At 44.3% G+C, this 20,589-nt stretch overlaps 1 pseudogene; it reads left to right on the top strand.

The window, feature by feature from the left end:
- The first annotated feature begins 7,380 nt into the window (after positions 1 to 7,380).
- On the top strand, positions 7,381 to 15,986 carry LOC144591363 (interferon-induced protein with tetratricopeptide repeats 5 pseudogene; annotated as a pseudogene).
- Positions 15,987 to 20,589: the final 4,603 nt, after the last annotated feature.

Below are 20,589 nucleotides of genomic sequence, written 5' to 3'. Positions count from 1 at the left end.
CAGGCGTAGCAATTGGTTTGTTGCATACTTCTGGCCGTGTACATCATCCAGGTAAGCCAGGTGTTGGTTCCCTTTCCCCCTGTTGGTATTCCCTCCCCATACAATTGCATTAATTCTATTTCTCCTGTTACTATCATTATATTTAAATCCTTAGGCTCATACTCCGTGGTGACATTGCTGACTACAGGTGGTGCTGGGGTAACCCAGGGATCCCTACTCTGACTGTCTTCTATCTGGAACATTCCCCCCTTATCCTCATATTTTACCATATATCCGTCCCGTTCTACCTTTATTTCAAACCTCAGGCATGCGTCCTTCCCTGTTTTATCTTCACATATCCAATACCTACCACTTTCCTTCATTTGAACCCTCTGTATGCTTACATATACACGTCCTGGCAATCCCTCATTTGGGTTTTGATATACTCTCCACCTATCAGTTTGATAGGTGGGCTTATGCCACCCCTCTCTAGATGAAGTGAATACCTCGTGCCAATCTTTACAGGGATGGGTGCATACATACATCCTATGACCACACCACCATTTTCCTTCACATTCATCAAATGGGATGGTGGTGGCCCTTCTATTCTGTGGTATAGTTATTTTTATGCATGTTACATTACTCACAACCTGGATAACCACCCAGCACCCGATCCACCAGCACAAAGTCTTCATTTTCCGTGCGGGGTCCTGGTGAATACCAAAGTCAATGGCTCCTTTCCTCCACGTGCCGTCTACGGGCTGATATTGTTTGGTGGGGCCTCCACGGGACCCTTAAATCGACTTGCGTGTGTCCACCCTTTTTCTTTTGTTCGTACTGCTGTCACGGTGGTTAATAACACAAGGTAGGGTCCAGTCCACCTAGGTCGCAACTTTTCTTCCTTCCACGTTTTTATTAGTACCCAGTCTCCAGCCTTGACTGAGTGAATCGGAAAATCCAGTGGCGGGCTCTGGGCCAATAATCCTTTAGTTTTTAGTTCTGCAAGAGATTGGGATACTGCCAGTAAATAGTTCCTTAAGAACACGTCGTTCCCTGGTATTGTTGGGATCCCTTCTATCTTTCCTAAGTACGGGAGCCCGAATAACATTTCATATGGAGATACCCCTATATCTTTCCGAGGTGCCGTTCGGTTTCTTAACAAGGCTATCGGAAGGCACTTAGTCCAGGGGAGTCTCGTTTCCTCTACTAACTTGGTGATTTGGGTCTTTAAGGTGCCATTCATTCTTTCCACCTTTCCGGAACTCTGGGGATGCCATGGTGTATGTAATTTCCATTCAATTCCTAATGCTTCACATATCATTTTATGTGTTTTAGAGTTAAAATGGGTCCCTCTATCTGAGTCTATTGTTTCCACAATCCCATATCTGGGTATAATTTGCTCCAATAATACCTTGGCTACCGACTGTGAGGAGGCAGTTACTGTAGGGAATGCTTCTACCCATCTAGTGAAATGGTCTACTACCACTAACAGGTATTTCCATCTCTGTATCCGGGGCAACTCGGTGAAGTCTACCTGTATTCTTTGGAAGGGCCTTATTGCAAATGGTTGTCCTCCTCCTGGGACTGCTCTCATGATTTTTTTTGTTGATTCGCTGACATATTACACAACCCCCTATGACTTGTTTGGCCATGGTATACATCCCACGGCAAGCGTAGGTCCTGAGGAGGGTATCACAGAGGGCTTGGGTTCCCCAATGGCTTTGCCCGTGCAACCTCCCTAATAACTCCCTTATAATTTCTTTGTTCAATAGCTGCTTTCCATCCGGTGGTGTCCACCATTTCCCATTTGGGGTACGCCGGGCTCCCATTTCTCTCATGTGTTCCTGCTCTTTTTCACCAAAGATAGGTATCTTTTCCTCTGGTTCCCTTAAAGGTATCAGTGACATCATTTCTACTGTCTGATCTGTGGCTGCTCTCTTTGCCACCTCATCTGCTGCCCTATTTCCTCGGACTTCCAGGGTGTTACCCTTCTGATGCCCTGCCACATGTGCTATGGCTACCCGTTCTGGATTCTGCAAGGCCTCCAGTGTCTGTCCTATCAATTGCTCATGCGCTAATTCTTTCCCCCGAGCTGTTATCATTCCTCGCTCTTTCCAGATCTTCCCAAAGGTGTGTACTACCCCAAAGGCGTATTTTGAGTCGGTATACACTGTTCCTTCCTTTCCCTCCAATAGTTCCAAAGCTCTCATTAGTGCATATAATTCACAAGATTGGGCTGACCAACTATCAGGCAGCCTGCCACTTTCAATTTCCTCCATAGTTTCCCCATTCACTATACCGTATCCACTATGTCTTTTTCCATCTATACAGAGTATACAACTGGACCACTACTCTTCCCTCTACCGGTGCTGTGCCTATTCCCAATTGTATTTGTAAATCTCTGCCCATTAACTTTACGCCAGCCTGGGGTACTAAGATCAGGTCCTCTACCGCCTCCCGGTTTCCATACCTTACATTCACTCCTCCTATCTCGGGAGCTACCATCACAGTTCCCCCTACCCCGGTTATTTTTACTCTCCCTTGTCCTGCCTCCGTACCTGTTGGTACTTTGGTCACACTTGATCGCTCCGCTCCTGAATCTACCATGAACACCGTGTCTTCTCCTTGGGGTCCTATTTTTAAATTTACCAGGGGCTCCCTTCTATAGTCCCTCGACCCCAAGGACGAGAACCCCTGACCCCCCCTATTCATTTTCCATCATACTGTACGTGCGGGACTCCGCTACAAGCTCAGGGCACTCCCTTTTGAAGTGTCCTTCCTTATTACAAAAATAACATTTTGAAGGCCCTGTCCTCCAACCTTGTCCCGTACCCGTATTTCCCCGGCCCCTGCCGTAACCTTCTCCATATCCCCCTCTTCTACGGCCTCTGTCGCCTCCTCTCCCTCTGCCTTGGGCGTAACTCCCCCGCCGTCCTGTACTTCCCTCTTCCTTGTCTACTACTTGCTTTACTGCCTGTAACATAATCTTTGCCTTTCCCTTCTGTTTCTCCTCATCCCTCCGCACGTACACTTTCTGGGCCTCCGTAAGCAACTGAGGTAGTGATCTCTCATTCCAATCATCCACCTTTTCTAACTTTTTCCTCACATCAGGCCAGGATTTAGTCACGAAATTGGCCCTGAGCAGTTGTTGTCCTGACTCTGATGCCTGCTGATTACATGCCTGTGTTTCTACGTTGCTGTCTCCCACATACTCCTCATTTGCTGCCTGACGGGTCCCATAAATCTTTCTGTCCCTGAGGTCCTGCAGCCTTTTGATGTCTGCTTCTAGTTCCCGTGCTTCTTGCTTCATCCTTTCCTTTTCCCGCTGCCCCCTTCTCTGTCTATATTCCTTTATGTCTTGCTCATCGTTCCAAGTTGTGACTTCTCCCTCTATCTCCACTATTCCCTTTTACCAAAGGGCACTGCTTTGTTCCGTCCTGGCTGGAATAGGGAGGGGGATACCCAGGGTCCCATAGGCTGAGGTACAGAGTTGATTTTTTTCTCCTGAAGCTCCTGACTTTCATGCTGTTTTGGGGGTCTTTCACCCTTGTTTGGGGTGGTATTCTTTTCCTGCTATGCTTTCCTCAGCCTTTCTCCTTCTATTCTAAACAATTTAAGTACGTCTAGTTATTTTTCCTTTTTCGTTACTCGGGTTTCTGATTTATCCTTAGGCTTATAGTTCTTAATTAACACTCCCATTTCATCACACATGTTTATATCAAAATATAAATATATCAAAATTTATATCAAAATTTATATCATATTTATATCATTCCGTGGGCCATTTCGTAACCAATTGTTTCGTCCTTTTTTTCCATTTCTCAGAGTGTTTTTTAAAAAATATCCTCTTTGGATACGGGGAACTTCCTACTTAGTAGTTCAACTGCAGTTATTTTATTCATTGTATTCGTCTTATATTATGTTAGTGCACTTGGTCAGTCAGTTTAAATGCAGTCCTTGTTCTCACTCCGTTCCGTCTCTATAGTCACTATGCTACCTATTACGCTATTTCTATCTTCTATAGTTCTACTATATTCCTTTAATATTTATTCTGAGGCATCGGCAAGCCTGTGATTCCTGTGATTCTTTCAGGATTTATTCTTCGCTTTCCCCTTGCAAGCATAACAACTTTCCTCCAGATTAGGGGAAGCTTTTGAATTAACAAACACATTTAATGCCTGCCGTACTCAATCCTCATCGGAGCCCAGTCGTGGCCACCAGACTGAACTCCCTTTTATTGGTTCCTTTGGCCAATCAAAATAACAGAACTTAATAATTTTTGTCTTCTCCAATCCCTGGGTTTTCCCTGCCCCCAATGGCTCAGCATTCGCCCCAACGGACTATCAGGCGGAATGCGGGGGTTGGGCTTACCGCCCTTCCCCTCCCTTTTGGGCTTTCCGTTTTCACTGCCCATCCTCCCGATCGGAAATTCCCCTCCGATCTTTTATTCTCCCGATCGGAATTTTCCCTCCGATCTTTTATTCTCCCGATCGGAATTTCCCTCCGATCTTAGCTGTAATCGCCCGAGTAGTACTTAATAGTCAGTTTTCTTACCCGGGTCTTGTGCACAAGAATCACTCGATTTAGCTCCCCGCGATTTCCTGGTCCTCCCACTTGTTTCTCGAGTCTCTGGTCCAGGTATCACTCGCTCAAACCGCTGACGGCAAGCAAGGAGTATGAGACCGCTGAACTCAGCGGGGTGCACCGTCCCTTCTTCCGTATACTCCCGTCAGCTGGCCGGAGTGGCGATCCCGGACGAGCCCCCAAGCTGTGAGATGCAAATGTGAGTGCTCACAATTACGATGCTCGAGACAATCTAGAGAAACAAGTATTTTATTTGCAAGTCTGCAGAGTTGGGTGCCTTCCCTCTCAAGACACACCGAGGTCGGGAAAATCCCTTCTTTTTATTCACTTCACATTACAATTGTGACATCTTAAATTCCTCCCCTTCGGGCTCCTTCCAATCGGAGCACTGAGGTGCACAATCTACCGTCACCGCCCCCGTTGCCTCCCACATCATACATCGCATGTACATTTAAATGAGGCATCTTGTCATGCGGGGCGTTTTTGCAATATTCATTTAGGTCGTTACGCATGCGCAGTACAGAGTAGTTCATGCCCTCTCCCCTAGTGCTCTGGTCATCTTGCCCTCTCTCCTAGTTCTTTGGATATTTCGCCCTTATCCTCGGAATGTCACTATTTACTCTTTGGGTATCTTGCCCTTATCCTTGGAACGTCACTAGTTCCTTGGATATCTTGCCCCTATCCTTGGAAATTCACTAGTTCCTTGGATATCTTGCCCCTATCTTTGGAACGTCACTAGTTCCTTGGATATCTTGCCCTTATCCTCGGAATGTCACTATTTACTCTTGCGGTTCTTAGTCAGGTCATCTATTTCTCATGGTCCTTAGTTTAAATCAATTAACCCTTTTTACTTCTCTCTCACAAGAGGGATGACCATGCAGAGGAAGCAGCAGTAGCCAGGTCTGTGGCACTGGCCCTGGCTCTGAGGCACAGTGAAGTCAGGCAGAGTGATAGTGAGAGGAGACTATAGATAGTGGGACAGACTGGAGATTTTGTGGCAACAAATGAGACTCCAGGATGGTCTGTTGCCTCCCTGGTGCCAGGGTTCTGGATGTTTTGGAACAGCTACAGAATATTCTCAAGGGGGGCGGGTGACCAGCCAGAAGTCATTGTGCACGTTGGCACAAATGACATGGGTAGGAAAAGGGATGAGGTCCTGCAGAATGAATACAGGGGGAGTTAAATTCCTCATAATATGTCATGTTATCTCTGACATTTAACAAAGGAGTGGAATAGTGGTCACATTTAAAATAATTAAAATGCTTAAAATCATTGTGTAATTATGAACGTGTACTTGTGTACCAGAAAGGGAATGGGCAATAAGATATCCATCTAAAGTGAGGAAATCTTCATTTAAAAACTGGTTTCTCACCATGCTCGAATCTAATGATGTTAATATCATGTTTTCATCACTTAGGCTATTCAATAACATAGCAGTGTCTTTATTTTTCTTTAAGTTCAGAAGGATCCATTTCAGGATGTTCTTCCATTAGATTTCCTTCAACATCTTGATGGGATTCTTTCATCATTGATATAGTGCCATTAATTATTTCAGCAATTTTTTCCTTTGCTTCCCAGATTTCTATGTTTGTTTCTTTCGCATTGTGATTAGTATGAACATATGGATGGATGGGAATAATCCTTGCCAGAGCAAGCATTCAGAGTTCAAGTATATTAGTCCCAATATGACCAAGAGTTAGAGGTCATTTGGTGCCATTTCAATTAACATTGTTTGCACACCTCTGGATCCAGTCTCTTCTAAGATGTTAAGTGTGAGGGCATTTTTGCAGGATGATGCTATTTCTGTGGTAAATGCAGCTGCCTCTGCTTAAAACATTTGGTGTGTAAAACAACACTGAACCATAACATAATATCAAAAGAGAAATATAACAAGAACAAGGCCAGTCCTCAAGGTGTGCCTGAAGGTTCGGTGTTGAGCCCATTGCCATTTGTCATTTCCATCAATGATTTTGATAAGAACGTGCAAAGCATGATTAGCAAGTTTTCAGATGACACTAAAGTGGGTCGTATTGAAGAAAGTGAAGATGGTTGTCAAAAATTGCAGCAAGATCTTGATCATTTGGGCGGGTGAGCTGAGGAATGTTTGATGGAATTTGAAACAGAGAAGTGTGAGATGTTGCATTTTGGAAATGGTGAATGGTAGGGCTCTGGGAAGTGTTGTCAAGCACATGGATCTCAGAGTGCAGGTACATCGTTAGTTGAAAATGGCATCACAGATAGATGGGGTGTCAGAAAGGCCTTCATCAGAGTATTGAGTACAGAAGTTGTGAAGTCATGTTACATTTATATAAGACGTAGGTGAGGCCACATTTAGAGTGGAGGAAGGAACGACAGAGGCTGGTTTACACCAAAAACAGGCACCGAGTATTGTGTTCAGTTTTGGGCACCATGTTATAGAAAAAATGGTGTCAAGCTGGAAAGGGTGCAGAGAAGATATACAAGAATGTTGCTCGGAATTGAGAACCTGCGCTATAGGGATAGGTTGAGCAGGCGAGGTTTCTATTCCTTGAAGCACAGGTGGATGAGGGTGGTCTTATAGAGGTGTACAAAATCATGAGAGGAATAGTTCAGGTAAATGCACAGAGTCTCTTGCCTGAATTAGCTGAATCGAGCATCAGAGGACATAGGTTTAAGGTGAAGGGGGGAAATATTTAAGAGGAACCTGAGGCGTAACTGTTTATGCAAAGGGAGGTGGGGGATGGGACGAGCTGCCACAGGAGGAAGTTGAGGCTAGTACTATCACATAGTTTAAGAAACATTTAGACAGTTACATGGATAGGACAGTTTTTAAGGAATATGGGCCAAACGCTTGCAGGTGAGACTAGTGTGGATGGAACATATTGGTTTGTGTGGGCAAGTTGGGCGGAAGGACCTGTTTCTACGCTCTATGACTCTATGACTCTGTAACATTTTCTTTTGGAGTGTGGATATTTCTTATTCCTGAACAATAACTTTCTTTTGGTGTATCGTTGTTGAACAATTTATTTCGATTTTCCTTGAGCTTTATGGAATATTTTGTCTAAGGTTATTCCATTTCGAATGAAACTAGGGTCAGAATCATTTCTATGCAATTTCTTTTCTTGAACCCAGTCATCAACATTTCACATCCAAATTGTTTTGTTGGGTTGTTTTATTATTTCTGGAATTCCCATAAACTCTGTGAAGGTAATGATTGGCCTCGTTTAGCAATCAGTGGTGTATATCAATTTATATTCAAAATAAATATATATGTATACAAATTGTACATTAAAAAGTAAGGTGTAACATTGTTTATTACCCTTATTTTTGCTAATGGTATGTTGTTTATGGATGGTTGCACTTCAGGGCAAGTGTAACCACTTTTGTCCTCTGGAGTAAACCAGTTTTTCCAGGTCTCTTTTAATCCCCTAATTCTTTCTCTCCACCACCCACTTAGAAATGTAATAACACGTCCCCTTTAAGGTCCCCTACTCTCCTGGCCACGAGCAAATGAGCCACATCCATGTCCAATTCAGGATCATTTGTCCAATTAACCCAGTCCTGCTGAACTTCCCCTTACAAACCACGCAGCTCAGAGGGGATGAAGCCACAGGAATGGTTCTAGATATCATCTCACTTTGTCTCTAGAAATAAAGCCCATTGGATGAGTTCACCTGTGTGCCTGTAGTGTGCGTGTGCATGTGCACGTGGTGTGCATGTGCCCGTGGTGTTCATGTCCCTGTGCCTGTTCGTATGTCTGTGCCTATGTGTGTGCGTTCATTATTGAACCGGAGTCATGACAGACACCACATTACTGGAGAATGTGGGCAAGAGTGCACTGCCTCCTCACACAATGCAGGGACTGATCTGTGGATTGTGGTAATGGATCATTATCTAGGGCCAGCTGGTGTTCAGTGGCACGGCAGGCCCCCCAAAGCTATGAGGAGATTATTGTCTGTGTTGAATGAGTCCAAATTCTATGAGCCCTGGCTTCGGGTCCCTGCATGAGCAAAACCCTGACTCCACCCTGGAGGGAGGTGGGGCGCTGACTGGCTCAGGAAGGAGGAGATGGCAGAAGTGCCTCTCATAACCAGACCTCGAAGACGAGCCAAAGTCTGCAGACCCAGGACACCCCTTGACCCTATCCAAATTATGGCTGGCAGGTTGCACCATCCATGGGGGCCAGAAGAAAGGACAACCACCCTGAATGTACACCCTCTAATGGCCAACCTACATTAGCTTTATTAGACTTGACCAGTTACATTACTCTGGTCCGGCTAGAACTGTTACCTACAGGCAAATAGGTATCTGAGATTCTCCCACTGACATGTGCATGGTGATATACGCCAAGTTCCAGCTGCCTTTATATGTATTGGCATGAAGCACCACAGCTGGTCACTCACTGTAGGGGTGGTTAAAGACTCCTGGTTCCACTCTTTGTTATGTGACTCAGGATTGGATCACCTGTTCAACCGCCATAGGAAGGTCCAAACCTCACGTTCTTCGAGTAGATACCCTGGGAGCCTGGTTTGTACCCAGTGTATCTGTGGGACCCACAGGCCAGAGATGAGCAGAATGAAGAGAAGAGAATGTTGGTTAGACAGGTTTGTGAGTTTGAAGCAGAGCTGGAGGATGAATGGAAGCAGTGTGTACAAGCAAGAAGCTGGAGGTGGACCTCAAAGGTCTGGAAGCACAAATTGAGGCTGTGAATAAAAGTTGTGATAAGACATTTAAACAACTTTGTAGTCTTCATGCACAGATGAAAGACCACCAATGTGAGCTGGGAGAGGTGTGTCTGAAGAAGGGTCCTGAAAAGTCACTCATTCCTTCTCTCCAGAGATACTGCCTATCCCACTGAGTTACACCAGCATTTTGTGTCTACCTTTGAGCTGGGAGAGGCTTGTATTTCCAGGGAGGAGATCTTCACTCTAAGAAGAATGAAAAGAAGCTGAAGAATCTCGAGGCAGAAATCTTGCAGCTTCATGATGAACGTGCTGCTTCGGAGAAAGACGCATGGAACCCCAGGAGCCCTTAACCCCTAAGGGTTTGAGGGACAACAATGCAGGTTGAAACTCAGAGCTTGTAGTGAGCACAGCGCTAGACAGAAGAGTGAAAATGCAGGGCAATGGTGGAAGCACATCTTGAGAATGTTGTTATCCTTTCCCGCCCTTTGGTCGGACCTGCTACAAATCCTGGGATTATCGCTAAGGAGGGGGAATGGGATTTCATGGCCCCCTTTAAGGTCCCCTCCTCTCCAGGCCACTGGCAAATGAGAAAAAGTGAAGTCCAATTAAGTGTCATTGGACCAACTACCCCCATCCTACTGACCAAACCCTTATTAACCCTGGAGTGCAGAGGGGAAGGAGAAGAGGAAACTGTGGGGTTAGTTCTATACCCTTTTGTTTTGTTTCTGGAAATAAAGCTTCTCGGGTGAGTTCACCTTGCAGTGTGTGCCAATGTATTCTTTAATGATCTGGCATCATGACTGATGCCACAGAACATAGGACAGTACAGCATAGGAGCAAGCCCTTCAGCCCACAATGAACTGATCTCATCTGCCTGCACATGATCTATATCCCATTATTACCTGGACTTATGCCTGTCTAAAAACATCTTCAACACCACTATCATAACTGGCTCAACCATCACCTCTGGCAATGCGTTCCACACCCCCACTCATCTCAATCTAAAAAAAACTTTCCTCGCACATCTGCATTAAATTTTCTCCTGCTGACCTTATAGTTATGTCCTGTAGGTTTGGACATTTTCACCCTGTGGAAAAGGTTCTACCCTATCTATGGCTCTCCTAGCTTGATATATTTCTATCAAGTCTCCCCTCAACTACTGGCGTTCCCGAAAATGCAATCCAAGTTTATCCAACTTCTCACTGCATCTGAAACTGTGTAATGCAGGCATCATTCTGTTAAACCTCTGCACCCTCTCCAAAACCTGCACATCTTTCCTGTAATGGAGCGACCAGATCTGCACGCAATTCTCCAAATGCAGCCTAACAAATGTCCTATAGAGCTGCATCATGACTTCCTGACTCTTATATTCAGGGCCCCTAGCAAGCATACCATACTCCTACTTTACCATCATATTCACTTGTGCTGCCACCTTCAATGAGCTTTGAACTTGGACTCCAACATCCGCCTGCACATCAATGCTGTTCAGGGTCTAGCCATTACCTGTGTTAAAGTCCATCTACCATTTCTTTGAAGATAGACACAAAATGTTGGAGTAACTCAGCAGGACTGGCAGCATCTCTGGATAGAAGGCATGGGCGACGTTTCGGGTTGAGACACCTCTTCAGACTGAGAGTTAGGGGAGAGGGAGAGACAGAGATAAGGAAGGGTAAGGTGTGTAAACAAGACATCAAATGAGATGCAGGTCAAGGAAAATGTAGAATAGATAATTGTTAGCCAGGAGAAGGTCACAACGAAGTATACCGATAAACCATTTAATTGGGGACAGTCTGGTCAGAGAAGTAGGAAGGGAGAGGGATGGAGAGGGATGCAGAGAGAGGGAAAGCAAGGGGTGAAGAGGTGTCTCGACCTGAAAAGTCGCCTATGCCTACTATGCAGAGATGCTGCCAGTCCTGCTGAGTTACTCCAGCATTTTGTGTCTATCTTCAAAGAAATGGTAGATGGACTTGAAGTTAGAGAGGTTAACATTCATACCACTGGGGTGTAAGCTGCCCAAGCGAAATATTGAGGTGCTGTTCCTCCAATTTGCGCTGGGCTTCACTCTGACAGTGGAGGGGGCCCAGGACAGAAAGGGCAGTGTGGGAATGGGAGGGGGAGTTAAATTGTCTTTTGAAACCTATATTTCAGGTACATTTAGACAGACTGAGCAGAGGCGTTCAGCTAAACAATCGTCGAGCCTGCACGTCGCCCATCCCTTCTCTCCAGAGATGTTGCCTGTCCCACTGAGTTACTCTGGCACTTTGTGTTTATCATATCATATCACATCATATATATACAGCCGGAAGCAGTCTTTGGTATAAACCAGCACCTGCAGTTCCTTCCTGCCATTTCTTTGCCCATTTATGCAGCTGATTTATATCCTGTTGTATCTTTTGACAGCATTCCTCACCCTCGTAAAAGGACTGAGGAGAGAGGTAGGCTTATGTCTTTATTGAGGGTCTATGTTAATTGTTAACTGTATGTATGTGTTGTCATTTGTGAGCGGAGCACCAAGGCACATTCCTTGCATACTTGGCCAATAAACTTATTCATTCATTCAGTCATTCATGTTATGGTGTAAGAAGCTGGGAGTATTACCGGACTATTGATGCAAGAGTTCAAATCCCACCACTGATTTTGGGAAGTTTACATGCTTTAAAGATTTGTAGCATAGGGAGGGATATGGATCATTTGCAGACAGATAAGTGTTTGACTTGGCATTATGTTCAAAACAAAAATTGTGGACTGAAGGACCTGTTCTTGTGCTATACTGTCCGATGTGACAATATCCATCCTGACAGTTTGTTCCACCTGTTCATCAGCTAATTTCTTGCCACAGCTGTGTAAGTGCCTTGCAGTATGTCCAGAGAAGTGTAACACCTGTACTAATAGCCGTTTCAATAGTTTTTTTATTCGTGTCATCACACAACTGTTTGCCAATAGTGAGCAAATTTTAGTGCCACGTCGTTGGCCTCTGCAAGATCCTTCACAGTGCATGTGTCATGCAGCATGTCACAGCTCAGGAGATGTTCCATGGTCTGGAGGCCCCGTCCGCATTCGCAGTCTGCCGCATCTTCAGTATATCACCACTTCAGCATGTTCAATTAGTTCCTCCCCATGCCTGTCCGCAGTGTGTTGAGACAGCACCAGGTTATCCACGGTTGGTCGGAACCTGGTGGGAGTTTCTCAGAGGGATCGATTGCCATGTGAAAGTCTTCCGGGGATTTCTTGAGTCTCTCCTCCCAGATTTTGAGCCTTCTGGACGATGCACTACAGTCCAGGGGATGGACAGATGAGAGGAAACTTCTGCATTATTTCAAACGCTGAGTAGCAAAGGGTGGTCATGTTGGGGGCGCCTTTCATCCTCTGATTGTCTGAGGCATTCTTTTTTGACTGGCTGTAGCTCTTCTGATTCCAGGAGGTGCAATGCCAGAGAGTAGGTAGATGCTGTCAGTTTTGGTAGGTTTCATGAATCCACTGATGCAGCGACAGCTTGTGTTTAGCACAGGATTAATCTTCCTTGGATGAGCTGAGCGCTCCCATACTGCGCACGCATACTCGGCAGTGGAGAAGCAGAGACCCACAGGTGTTGATCGAATGATTTTAGAATTTGCTCCCCATTTTGAGGTACTCAACTTGCTAAGAAGAGCATTTCTGGAACTAACTTTTCCTTTAAGCTTTGTCGGTCAGAGATCGATCAAGAGTCACACTGAGATAGACTGGACTGTCACAGTGCTCCAACCACACCACACACTGTTTCAATAGTAATTCATGTGTAACTTTCCCCGTGGACAAGTGCAGAATTAGTTTCCCTCTGTGTGTTTAACCTACAGTGGTTGACCAGATGCGGAGATGCCTTTGAACTACATTTGTGACATAATTGAAGTCAGTGCTGATCAGAAGTGGTTCAACTACATTCACCAGTGTTCAACATTAGCATCAGTAAATTGTGCAGCATGGACCCCTAAAGATGAAGTTGCAACTCAAGGTTCAAATTGTGTTATAGATTTTTAAATTTCCTTTTGGAATCCATGCTCCTGCTTCTACTCTGCTGGATTCACCTTTCTAGAATTTCACTGCATCACAGTACAATATTTCAAAGTAGTGGTTTAAAGAACATTGTGTCTCCTTCGGCCATGGAGTAAATGGTTCTTCATCCTGCATGGCTGGTAAGAATTGGATGTTATAATGTTTAAGGACATATTTCCTTTGTTGAATCTCATCGAGTGATACAGCGTGGAAACAGGCCCATCTGCCCAACTTGCCCACACTGGCCAACATATCCCAGCCACACCAATCCCACCTGCCCGTTTTTGGCCCATGTCCCTCCAAACCTGTCCTTTCTATGTACCTGTCTGACTGTTTCTCAATAGTTGGGATAGTCCCTACCTCAACTCTGTCCTCTGGCAGTTTGTTCCACACACCCACCTCCATTTGTGTGAATAGGTCACCGCTCAGATTCCTATTAAATCTTTTCCCTTCCACCTTAAACCTATGTTATCTGGTTCTCGATACACCTACCCTGGGCAAAAGACTCTGTGCATCTACCCGATCTATTCCTCTCATGATTTTATACACCTCTGTGAGATCACCTCTCATCCTCCTGGTCTCCAAGAAATAGAGTCCCAGCCGACTCAATCAGTCCCTTTAGCTCAGACCTTCTGGTCCTGGCCGCATTTAGAAAATTGCGTTCAGTTCTGGGCACCTTGTTATAGGAAAGATATTTTCAAGCTTGAAAGGGTTCAGAAAAGGTTTACGAGGATGTTGCAGCTTTATTGGAATTTTTATTTGAAATTTTGCATACAATTCTCGTCACTCCATTACAGTAAGGATACGGAGGCTTTAAAAATGTGCAGATGAGGTGTCCCAGAATGTTGAACGGATCAGGGGATATTAATTATAAGGAGCATTTGGACAGACTTGGATTGTTTTCTCTGGAATGCCAGAGGCTTTGGGGAGTCCAAATATAATTATATAAATTTATGAGAGGCATATACAGGAAAAACAGTCAGTACCTTTTTCTCGGGATGGAAAAATCAAATACTAAAGAGCATAGGTTTAATGTGCAAGGGGCAAGATTTGAAGGAGATGTGTTGGCCAATTATTTTTATATTGAGGGTGATGAGAGATTGAAATGTACTGCCAGAGTTGGTGGTTGAAGCAGATATGATAGAGGCATTTAAGAGAGAGGCATATGAGAAAAGCGTCTCTAGCATGTCTGATCTGCTGACTATTTCTGAAGCGTTGGAGGTTGGCTGCGACCGATTTTCATGTGTTTTCTTCTCTTACAGCAAAACAGTGAGGGATTTAAAGGAGAAGCTCGATCAGCTTCAGTGTCACTTCACTTGGGGCCCACAGAAGGATACCATTGACCTGGATGATATGATGTGCAGATTACAAGATTCTATAGATCTGAATTTGAAGTATAAGGCCAGGTCCTGCAACCAATTTGCTTTTGTAAACTGCCTGCAGGGCAACTATGAAGAAGCTCTTGAAAATTTAAAGGAAGCTGAAAAGATTCTGAGGGAGAACCACAAAGATGCATTTGAAAGAAGAAGCATCATCACCTATGGAAACTACGCCTGGGTGCATTACCACATGGGACAACTGACCGAGGCCCAGTCCTACCTCGACAAGCTGGAGATGATCAGTAAACCGCTCACTGATGGCCCCCGCTACACAGCAATGATACCTGAAGTGTATGGGGAGAAGGGATGGTCATTGTTGAGATCGGCAGCTCAATACTATGAAGAGGCTATGGAATGTTTTGAGAAAGCTCTGGAAGAAGATCCCAATAACACAGACTGGATCATGGGCTACGCCACTGCTCTGTATCGTCTGGAACCGATTCCTGGAACCCCAGAGAAATGCACAAGGAGTCAGTGGGTGAAGCATCTGAGACGTGTGCTGGAGCTTGATCCAGATGAATCTTTGGCCATGGTGATGTTGGCCCTAAAACTGCAAGAGATCAAGCAAAAGGAGGAAGCAAATGAATTAGTTGAACGAGCCGTACAGAAAAGCCCTGATGTTCCAAAAGTGCTTCGCAATGCGGCAAAATTTTACAGACTAGAACAAGCTGTGGAAAGGGCAATTGAGCTGCTGAAAAAAGCATTAGGAATCACTCCACACAACAGTGGCCTACACGACCAAATAGGTATGTGCTATAGAGTGCAACTGCTTGAACTGTTGAAAAATAGATTGAGCTCTGATCCACAATATCTTGAATTTCAACAGAAAAAGTTGTTGATCGAAAATTGCAAGCATCACTTTGGAAAGGCATTTGAACACCGTCCAAGGACCGCTATTAAATCACAACTAGATTATGCGGACATCTGTCTAAGAAATGGAGAGAATTCCAAAGCAGGGGAGGTCTACAGCAAACTGCTGGAGTTAGAGGGTATTCGTCCAGATAATATGCAGAGAATATGTTTACAGGCTGGCTTATTTCAACTGCAGAAGAGAAGGGCTGATTCAAATGCTGTCAAATTATTCCAGAAAGGACTGAAGATTAAAAATAACTCCAAAGCGTGGAAAATGTGTTATGAAAATTTGGACAAGTGGGTAGAAAGGACACTTTGCAGGGATCCACATGACAGCAAGGCACTTGGTGTCAAAGGGTTAATGTATCAGATGGATGGGGACAAGTCTAAAGCTATTGAATACTTTGAAAAGGCCTTGGAATTCGATCCCAGCAATGAAGAATATCTCAGTGCTCTATGTGAATTACGCCTTTCGTTTGAAGACCATCATGAACATTAAAAGATGCAATAATTTCACCTAAACCAAGAAAAGTATGAGTGGGGTGTTTGTTTCTCTAATTATATTCTGTTCTCACCTTCTCCAAATTGGAACTGCACTCAAGAATGTGCAATTTTTTAAGATAACCTTGTGTTAATACAATCCAACCTATGTGGATCTTTCAAGAATAGTGACACTTTTGCTACATAGAGAGGGAGAGAGAGATAGAGAGAGAAAGTGCATGGCACACAGCACACTGACTAATCCAAAGTGCTTGCTTGTGACACTATAAAACAATGGAGACTTTTACCTCTGTCCGAGGTACAATGAGGAACACAACACATGTTGTGTTCTGATGTTCAACTTGGACATTGTCACCTTCAAATCATGCAATATTCATATTACATCCATCTTTATTAACATGACCGTTATCGCTACAATTGAAACTGGGTTGTAACGTGCTAACTTAGTGCATGACATAGTTAAATCATGCGATCTAGATAGCGTGAACAGTTACAGAACGAGAAGCCTGTGGAAGCCATTTCAATAGATAGAATTATTAAAAGAGAACTCCGCCACAAAGTTCTTTATCTTGAAGATAGACTTCAAGGCAATACAAAATATAACATGGTTGTAGTGGTGTACAGGGCTGAGTCTGAATACGACCCACGAGTGTTAAATATGCTTTAATCAGTTACCGAAGACTCAAATGTTCAACAAAAGATTACTTTGTATGTCACTCGATGCCAGTAAACACATTGCAAACTTAAATATTTATAACTGATTGAATCTGTTATTAACTTGTCACGTGCAATTCTGTTCTCTGTTGCTAAAGAACAAATGGCAATCGTAAAACAATAAAATAAGGTCAACAGGGTAACAGGACGTTTGCTTACCTGTAATGGGGTGGAATTGGGCTGCGTTTACTCTGCTGTGTCTTTCAGAGGTGCATGATGTATATTTGTTTGGAAGAAGGAAAAGTCCTGAAGTGCCTTCTGGAATAAACAAAACATCAAAGGAAAATTCTGTACATAAGTCGATTAATTTTTGTTCGTTGAGCAATCTCATAAATTGCTCCCAGTGATCACTGTATTTGGCGCTCTTAAATAAAGTCGATTGTCTTTCCCGATCTTTGTGTTGTGTTTTAATACAAAGAAATAGAAAGGATGGTGTCTGAATGTGCTCTACGCCAGAAATAAAGGTAAACACAATCGAAAGAAGAAATGATACCCAATTAGACTCCACCAATGCTATGGCACACCTTGCATATAGATTTGTTCACCTCCATCCAAGAATGGTACTTGATTGTAGCCTGCTACTACTCAAAGATTTCATTCATCAGAAACATGAAAGACCTGAGGGCATCAACAATGCCTCCAGCTGTACGGATACTGTTTGATGATCAAGAGATATGTCAGAAGGTGATTTGTGATAATAGGAGCCTGTTTGCTTCGAAAGAATTCAAGGAGTTGCAGAAGAATATGGGTTCATCATCACCACCTTTTCACCGCGCTATCCGAGGGGACGCGGGTTCTTAGAAAGACAGTGAAGATAATGCTCATCAAATGCCGAGAGACAAGGGAAGATCCAAACCACGCCTTGTCGTCACTTAGATCAACACCACTGAGAGCTGACGTGGAGTCACCAGCAGAGCTACTGAATGGCAGAAAGTACAAAACAACCAATACACCCTCCACAAGACCAGGTGGAAGTACGACATCAACTGACGGATGCTCAAGTGGAAGGGAGTCAGTCTTTCAACAGACATGCCAAAGCTTTGCCAGAACTGCTGAGAGGACAGCATGTTCATGTCCAGGATTCTGTTCTGAAAATATGGACACCTGCAAATGTTATGGGAAGAGCTGAGACTCCCAGATTGTACATCGTTGAGACGGAGACTGGGACGCAGTTAAGAAGAAACAGGGGTCACATCCAACCAACACCTGGCCTGGTGAACCAGAGAAGTTTGTCATCACCACCATCAACCCCCACCACACCTGCAACCACATCGACAACGTGGAGTACAACACCAACACTACCACAATACACACAGTCTGTAACGTCACCAGATGTCAAGCCAAATGAGTTAAAAGATGCAGAACATAGAGGTGACATCAAATCAACAAGAGACAGAAAGATACAAAAAAAACACCAGACGGGTGCTGTGATCCATATTACAGATAAAGACAAAACAAAATTGGATACACCGACATCAACGAACAGAACTGTTATCGACCCCAAAACCTGGAATAACTCAGCATCTGTGGAGAAAAAGAACAGGTGGCGTTCTCGTCAAGAACCTTCTTCAGACTGAGTCAGGGGAAAAGGAAACGGGTGATTTAGATGTTGAAGTACAGAAATCATACAAATGATTTGCTAAGGGGCATGCTAATTAAGTGCATGATGTAGTGATCGCGACGACACCTCTGAGGTGGGCCGAGTCATCAAAAACGACGAGACGGAGTAGAGGAGGGAGATAAAGAATGTGCCAGGACAATATCATCTCGCTCAAGGGAAGGTAGACAAATGAGCTCGTTATTGACTTTAGGAAGCAAGGTGGAGTACAAAGCCTAAACAGCATCAATGGTGCACGTGGACATGGTTGGGACCTTGATCCCCCTGATGTTAATATAACCTACGATCTGTCGTGGAAGCCAGGAAGGCACATCAACGCCTCAATTACCCGAGCAGACCTGAGAGTTCAGCATGGCTCCAGTGACTCTTTGAACTTTTTGCAAATGCACAATTGAGAGCGTCTTGTCAGGTTGCATCTCAGCGTGGTTTGGAAACGCTTCTGCCCATGAGAACAAGAAATTGCAGTGAGTTGTAGATATAGCCCACTCCATCACACTGCCGGACTCCCCAGCATTACATCCATTTACATTTCACACTGCCTTGAAAAAGCAGCCAAAATAATCAAAGGCATGTCCCACCCGGCCATTTCTTCTTATCCATGCTCCCGGTGGGGAGAATGTTTTGAAGTTTGCAACCGCGCACCGCCAGGTTAGGGAACAGTTTAATCCCTTCTGATATCAGGTTTCTGAATGAGCCAGGGTACAGTTCGAGCCCCCCGCAATCCCATTTAACCATAAAACCATATAACAATTACAGCACGGAAACAGGCCCGTTCCGCCCTACCAGTCCATGCCGACCACTTTCTCTGACCTAGTCTCATCTACCTGCTCTCAGACCATAACCCTCCAATCCCCTCCCATCCATATACCTATCCAATTTACTCTTAAATAATAAAATCGAGCCTGCCTCCACCACCTCCACCGGAAGCTCATTCCATACAGCCACCACCCTCTGAGTAAAAAAGTTAACCCTCATGTTACCCCTAAACTTTTGTTCCTTAATTCTGAAGTTATGTCCCCTTGTTGGAATCTGTCTCCCATCGTTGATAGTCGATTTATTCTTTGGAACTAAGGCGCTTCTCTGCTGAGATCTATATTCCCCACTCTGTATCATCGCATTTTCTTTACATATTATACTTGAGTTTCACTTGATTGTGTTTATGCATAGTTTATCTAATCTGTTTGGATAACATGCAAAACACAGCTTTCCACTGTTCCTTGGTAGACATTCTGATAATAAACTTAAACCGAAATCTATGTGTGAATATAGATATATTATTACAGTTGAAGAAAAGGAGAGTCCCCAACTTCCCGGGAGATCGGTGTTGGGGGGGACACTACTTGTCTTCATCTATATTAATAATGGGGACATTTGTGAATCAGACAATATTTCTACATTTGGCAAAGACAAATGTCTTCGTATTGCCAATGGGGAAGTGTTGAGTGTGAATTTCGACAGGGTATAAATCGGATTCCGCATAACCAGACGAAAACCAGGTGAAGTGAAAAAAATGTGGAGTTGCGTATGGGCAGCAATAATGCAGAGAGTCAACTTACAATAAATGGCTGCAGAGGAAGAGGGAACTGTAAACGTGGGAGCAAGAGCCACCAAAACTGTGAGACCACGTTGCGAAGTTGGTCGACAATTCTGTGTTCTATTAGTAGAGACTTACACATGAATGTATCAGCGCTTCGGTCATAAGGATACAACAAATGAGAAGGGTATTAAGAGCGATGTGAAAAAAATATCACAAGGCAACAACAGACAATCGACAACAGGTGCAGGAGTAGGCCATTCTGCCCTTCGCGCCAGCACCGCCATTCACTGTGATCATGGCTGATCATCCACAATCGGTACCCCGTTCCTGCCTTCTCCCCACATCCATTGACTCTACTATCTTTAAGAGCTAAATCTAACTCTCTCTTGAAAGCATCCAGAAAATTGGCCTCCACTGCCTTCTCAGGCAGAGAATTCCACAGCTTCACAACTCTCTGGGTGAAAAAGTTCTTCCTCCTCTCCGTTCTAAATGGCCTATCCCTTATTCTTAAACCGTGGACCCTGGTTCTGGATTTCCCAACATCGGGAACATATTTCCTGCCTCCAGCGTGTCCAATCCCTTAATAATCTTATATGTTTCAATAAGATTCCTGCTCATCCTTCTAAATTCCATTGTCCACAAGCCCAGTCGCTCCATCCTTTCAACATATGACAGTCCCGCCGTCCCAGGAATTAACCTCGTGAACCTACGCTGCACTCCCTCAATAGCAAG

The sequence above is a fragment of the Rhinoraja longicauda genome, unplaced genomic scaffold (genome assembly GCF_053455715.1).
Source record: "Rhinoraja longicauda isolate Sanriku21f unplaced genomic scaffold, sRhiLon1.1 Scf000919, whole genome shotgun sequence".
NCBI lineage: Eukaryota > Metazoa > Chordata > Chondrichthyes > Rajiformes > Arhynchobatidae > Rhinoraja > Rhinoraja longicauda.
This window is presented reverse-complemented; position numbering and strand designations above follow the sequence as displayed.